Below are 7,348 nucleotides of genomic sequence, written 5' to 3' on the forward strand. Positions count from 1 at the left end.
TCTGCTGCTGCTGCTGCTGCGGTCTAAGAGAATCTGAGCCCTTAGACGACCCAAGATAAGACTTTTATGCTGGCTGCTGCAAGGAATGTCCTCTAGATGACTGTTGGAACTGCCTCTTATTCTGGAAGTCAGCCTGCATCTCCTTCCTCCCCTTCTCAGACCGGTATGCTCGATTAACCTCTACCTTGTACGTTGTCACGTCCGTCATGGAAGCATCATGCTTGATGTTAGACTTCAAGACATTAGTGAAATGTCGCAGCCTCTCGTTCTCCACTGTAGAAATTGTGGACACGAAGTGACAACCCTGCTCGAACTTCCTCAGATACTCGGCCACCGTCCTGTCTCCCTGTCGGAGGTTCATGAAGTCACAAATTAGCTGGCCTCGCACATCCTCTGTGAAGCACTTCTTAAGGAAAGCCGTCTTGAAATCCCTTCAAGTCATCCTAGCCAGATCAAGACCAGTCACTGCGTCTTCCCACTAGAGAGCTGCATCATCCTTCAACATGTAGATTGCGCATCTGACCCAATCGGCATCCTGGGTCCCCATGTAGGCAAAGATCATCTCCAACGCTAGAATCTACTCCTCAGCCACAAGTGGATCACAGGTCCACGCAAAATCCTTCGGTCCCTGCTTGCAGAACTTCTCAGTGATGTCCTCCTCGTGCGCCCTCCTAAGCTGTCCCGCCTGATGCTCAAGTAAACTTGTGATACCAGCTAGCATGCCCATGCTGGCCCTCTCAAAAGCTGTGAGCGGTAGAGCTGCAGGTAAAGGTAGAGGCGAAAGTGGATCCTGATTACCCGCATCGCAAACTACGCAACTCGGAGGCATACTGCAATTCCCAATAATCCCTCACGCAACCGTATTGCATAGCTATGTATATTAATTTAAACGCCTTATAACATAAATTTCAGTGAAAACTCTAACTCATGGGTCCCATTTGTAAAACATAATTAAAAGTATTTAAAAACTCACAGACTGGCAGTGCGACTTCTGAGCTCCACGTAGCAGGCTAGCTAACCCTCCAAGGACCTTGCTCTGATACCAAATGAAACGAACCTAACTCGTAAATTTTTTTTTTAAAAAAATATTGAATATATGCCCATACATATATGCATCTATACTTAAAATAGATTTTCAAAAAATTTAATACATAATAAAAAGTGTTTTCATGTCAAAATTTAAATTCTCGAACACATTATAAATCCATGTGTAAGTATTCAGAAACGTAAAATGCGAAAAATAGTTTGATACAATTTCATAATCCTTGAAACATAAAAGCACGAAGGTCACGGGTGTGCTAGCTTGCCACGAATGCTCAGAGGTCCTCGCCGCCAGTCGGGACCACAACCTCTTGACTAACATCATACTCACCTGCACACCATTTAGAACTAGTGAGCCTAAAGGCCCAGCATGCTCTACCTTTAATAACAAGTACTACTAAATAAAACCACATGCAAGCACATAACGTATATAAAAATAACCTGAGGATTCTAATGCATGCATGATCGTAAAATCGTATGCATAAACTGCGTCGTAATCTAAATCATAACATAATACGTAACATAATACATAACATAAGCATTGACATGTCATAAACATAAAAATCATTTTCTGTGGTCATATCAATGAAGTGTAACCTAATTCGATTGATCAATCTAAATCCATCGTACGTGGTGGCGGCCTGTGGGGTGTTCCCCTAACGCCCTATGCCACTTCACCCAACCTTTGGGGATCCATAGGCACATAATCGTAAGTGGAAAGGTTATCAAGCCCGGTATCCCGACCTCCAGTCCCGTGTTTGTCACAAATCACTTCAACTTCCCAAAAATATTTTCTTTACATGCCCGTTATCTCATCATAAAATACATGCATGAATCATGAACTTAGAAATATAATTTTCTTAAAATTTTGTTTGTAAATATATATTTAATTCATTTTTCATAATAAAAATCATACTTATATCAAAATATACATATACATCTATTAAATATATATTTACAGACTATTTTGTTTGTCACTGGCTAGTTCTAGTTGCTGCCCCTTAACTAAAGCTCATAAACTTAGACTGGCTCATTAACATTTATACTGGCCCAAAAATACTTAGACTAGCTCAATCACACTTAAAATGACACAATCAGACTTAGATTGGCACAATAGTACTTAGTCCAACTTAAAACTTAGCCCAACCAAAAAATTAAACAACTTAGGCTCATTAACAAATTTAGCTCAATTATTAAATTAAACCTCCAATAAATATCTTAAGCCCAATAAGTTTGGCTCAATAACAAAATCAATTCATTCAAGCCCAAATAACATTTTATCCCAAATAAACAACTAAGCCCAACAAATAAATTAAACCCAATAAACATTTTAGACTCAATAACTAAATTAAGCCCAATGAACATCTTAGGCCCAATAACAAAATTGACCCAATGAATAAACTAAACACTTAGACTCTTAAATAAATTACCCGGCCCAACATAAAAGAATCCGAAACCAAACCATAACATGTGACCCTAATACACTTTACCCGACCCGGACAACCCACTCGCCCGAGCCCTGCCTGAGCTGTCCGCTAGATAGACCACCCTTACAACCATCCAACTGTTCACCTATTCGACACTAGTTCAAGACATCTTAAAACAACACCCAAAGGGACCTAATCCAACCATCAACCATTGAACAACAACTAAGATCTAGCCATGGCAGAAAAACCATCCACAATACATAAAAACGTGAATAATGCATGAGTTAAAATTTGACCTATCATATCCACATACAAATGCAACAACACAATTTAATCATCGAAACAGTGAATATACTGATCTAAAGGTGTGAGCAAGGAAGGGTATAACATATCTTTGCGTTTAAAACGCACGAAAAACTTATACAGTTGCGGTTGCACTTATCGAGACTCGAAAATCTCATAATCATCCAATTTTGGAAGCTCAAATCCCTAAACTGCTGATTTCTGCCCCTAAATATCCTCAACTAGCTTTCGATCTGCGAAAAATCACACAATGGTCAAAAGTCAATCCTGGTCAACTCTGGTCAAACTTTGACCAAAAATTACCGAACTTTATTGCACTCTCACCGCTTAACGATTTCAAATCTCGAATCGAAACTTGGATATTCGGATCTACCACGTTGAGGCGATCAAAAATGATTAACATGTCGGAGGCCGTCGGAAAAGTGGGGGAGACGGCGGCGCGATGGCGGTTATCCAAACGTACTCCAAAAATTATGAAAATTTTCAGATATGTAGAGCTTGACGAGACGATTCCAACCATCTAAGCCACGCCCGAAATGGAGGTTCGACGCGCCCGCGATCGGAGAAAAACCAGGCGGCGGCGATATACTTTCTGGGCTCCGATCTATGCCATTTCTGCACCAAAATGCTCCCATGAGCTAGGAAAATATTCTCCACGACTCAAAGAATCAATTACTAGCTTTAGAACCAACAAAAACGAGCTCAAAACATCAAAATATCACCAAAGAAAACGATGAATAGTGCCGACAAAATTCTGTGCAGAACCCATCTTTTCTAACTCGATTTGCTGACGATCCAACCGTACGATCTTTGATTTCTTGGTACCAAAAGACTTGTCTTGATGTTGGCTACAAAGTGACCATTCGGATCTTCGATCGAAGCTTCGGTGAATGGCCGAAAAAATAAAAAACATGGACTGCTACAGTGAATCCAAAAATTGGGAAAATTGGGAAAAATATATAATCTGTGTTTTTTTTTATGAGGTTCCCGTGCTTGTTTTTTTATTTATAGTAATCCAATATTTTTGGGTCTCGGACTAATTTATTTGATACACAACTGGTAAAAAATAGTCATAAATCTGATATTTTCTGTTACACACACTCAATATCTATTAACACCAGTTTCTGAAATTATTGACTTTGACCAGTCGACTGGACTCATAATTTTTCAAATTAATTATCAAGTCTAACTTAGACTTTGACCAGTCATCTCAGTCAATATTTCTCCAAATTAAAAATATCTGGCATAATTAATTATTTTTATTTTCATTATCTCAATAATTATCTCAAAATGCCAATATTATCAGATATTCAGAAATAGTCAAACTCATTGACTAATTGGCACGTGTATTTTGTAAATACACTCTATAACTTATTTGGCAGTAATAATTATTTTTTCAACTCAATAATTATTTTAATTGCCAATTAATTTGGTAATAAATTTTTGGGGCGTTACATTATCACCTTCTTGTGCTTTTACAAGAAGGGGAGGTGTGACTAAATATTTTTCAAGTCATCAAAAGCTTTTTGACAATCAAATGTCCACTTGAACCTCTTTCCTTGTCTTAGAACTTTAAAAAATGGCAAACCTCTGTCTGTTGATCGGGAGATAAATCGATTAAGGGCGGCAATCCGTCCCGTTAATTCATGAACCACCTTCATCATTTTTTGAGGAGACGTGTTCAAAACTCCTTTGATCTTCTCTGGTTTAGCTTCTATCCCTCTAACGGAGACCATGTAACCCAGGAATTTTCCTCCTCTGAACTCGAATGTGCATTTTTCTAGGCTCAACTTCATCTTATACTTCCTCCGAATGTTAAAACACTCTTGGAGGTCTCCAATGTGTGTTGAAGCTTGTATGCTCTTTACAAGCATATAATCTATATATACTTTCATGTTGCGCCCGATTGTCTTCTCAAACATCTTGTTTACTAGTCTATGGTATGTTGTTCCTGCATTTTTTCCTGCGAATGACATTACTTCGAAGCAATAAATCCCTCGGTTAGTTACGAAGCTTGTAATTTGTTTCGAAATTTACGCTCACAAGCGCACGGTTGTCAAGTTTTAATATAGTGATGAATAGAATGTCGATCCCACGAGGAGTAATATGAAAATATTCAGTACTTGTAATTAAAATAGTATTAAATTTATTAAAAAAATTAATAATTGAGAGATTTGCAAAAAAATAAAATAAACACTGAATTTTTAGTAGCACACACACAATTTTCAAAGAAATATCAATCAGAGAAAAAATGATCTAGAGGTTTAGATTTCACTTGGTTTCGACAACATCTACTCCTAATTAACTTATTTTCATAAATTCCTTTCAATTTATAGCCAAGAACACTTAAGTGTATTATTTTCCTCTTCCGAGTGCCAAATAATATTTATCAACTACGGTTCAATTCCAATATCCCTATTAAAAATTTAATCATAGCGATATGTGTAAAACAATGTACTTTCTAAGGCTCAATTAAAGTTATATACTCTCCCGAGCTATATAAACAAATAACAGAGTTATTTCTATCGGTCCTATTCAAAATCCCCTCTTCCGAGTGCTGGATTCCAAATAAATATAACAAATCAATTATTGATCAAGTAATTGAAACTCTGTTCTTCACGTTAAGTGCATATTTTCCCTTCAAGTATTCATAAATTCCTTTTAATTAATAGCCAAGAACACTTAGATTATTCTATTTCCCTCTCCAGAGTGCCAAATAGAGTGTATCAACTACAGTCCAATTCCAATATCACTATTAAGAATCTAATTATAGTGATATATGTAAAACGATATTCTTTCTAAGGTTCTATTAAAGTTATATACTTTCCCGAGCTATATAAACAATCAATAGTGTTATTTATATCGGTTCTATTCAAAATCCCCTCTTTCGAGTGCCGGATTCCAAATAAATATAAAAAATCAATTATTGATCGAGTAATTGAAACGTTAATCAACAGTAGAAAAATAATTAATCTAAGGGAATTCAATTCAAAAAATTACGAACTCGTAAAAGTGTCTACACCAGGTTTCATCCAACCTCTAGACTAAGAAATTTAGTTCATAATAAAATTCTGATAAAAATACTTCATGTTCAGAAAAGTATACATCAATTCAGAATTTAATAAATATAAAATAAAGAAACAAAGCCAAATATGCGATGTCGTGTCCGAAAAACGCAATCTTGAAACTCCGTTCTTCACGTTAAGTGCATATTTTCCCTTCAAACTTTCACGACCAATCTCCTCCCAAATTATGTCTGAGTTATGCGGCGGCTTCTTTCAATTATCACTCTCAAATTCCTTTTATACGTTGCAAGAAAAGCCCAATAAGTAGCCCAAGAACTCTAAAATTTCCTTCCCGAGAAATAAAAACTCTTATAGTATTGATGGCGCGGGCGCTCAACATATGATAGGTGGGGGCGCATGAATCTCTGATATAGTCCTTCAATTTATCCATCATAGCACTATAGCGCTTAAGTGTAGCGCTACAGCTTCTTTGTTTTCTTTATAGTGCTCCAAAGTAACGCTACATCCCTTCTCTTGTCCTTCAGCTATTTCGGCTTCTTCTGCTTTCTTCTCATTTTTCCTTTCTTTACAGCTTCTTTTTCTTCTTTTACTCACAAACTCAATAATTCCCTTACATGCATACAAACAACAAAACAACGCATATATCTGCTTGAAACAAAGCAATTAACAATTAAAATCATAAACAATTTAAGTGCGAAAAATTGCACTTATCAAATTCCCCCAAACATAAATATTTGCTAGTTCCGAGCAAAAACTAATCAAAACAAACAAATAAACAACACCCAAGCAATGATAAAAATAATTTTTTCAAAACCAACCGCCTCAGATATCCAACAAAACTTAATCCATGTGCAGTTAAATTTCTCAAGAATTTTCGTGCGTGTGTGAATTACCAATCTTGTCTATCCACCTAGCTTTCGATACACTCATGCAACAAGTTTTTTCATAAAATCATCAACTCCACTCTCTAGTTTCAAAACACTGTCCACCAAGTTCAACTTCTACTCACTAAGATCAAAAGGACTTTTCAATTTATATCACGGTTTTTCATAAAATCACCGGATTTTGCACCGGTTTTTATTATATTTAGCCCCAATAATTACCCGCCAACTTAGCTATAACTAAAGATATGATTCGAATTTCAATCCTCTCGTCTATAACCCAGATGGAACATCAACCTCATTTTATCCGCAAACTTAGCCATTGAGTGGTGATTAGGATTTCAATCCCTTACCAGGCCCGGATGGAGTTGTAAAATTTTTTAAATTTTTTTTTTTTTTTACTTTTTATAAATTTGCAACCCCATTTATTTCGCATACTTAGCCAATGACAAGATAATTAGGATTTTAATTCCTCATCAATGACCCGGATGGAGTTGTTAGTAATTCTTAACATGTTATTGCCTTAATCATTTCTAAGCTCGTAGAAGTCTACCTCGGTTTCAAGTATAAATCAACAAAGTCGAGTCGAATCATCCAATTCATGCACAAAATCACAAAGTTTCTCTAATCACTAGGATCTAGACAATCAAGGCATAGTGCATATTTTGTG

Source organism: Henckelia pumila, chromosome 1, assembly GCF_033568475.1.
Source record: "Henckelia pumila isolate YLH828 chromosome 1, ASM3356847v2, whole genome shotgun sequence".
Classification (NCBI taxonomy): Eukaryota; Viridiplantae; Streptophyta; class Magnoliopsida; order Lamiales; family Gesneriaceae; genus Henckelia; species Henckelia pumila.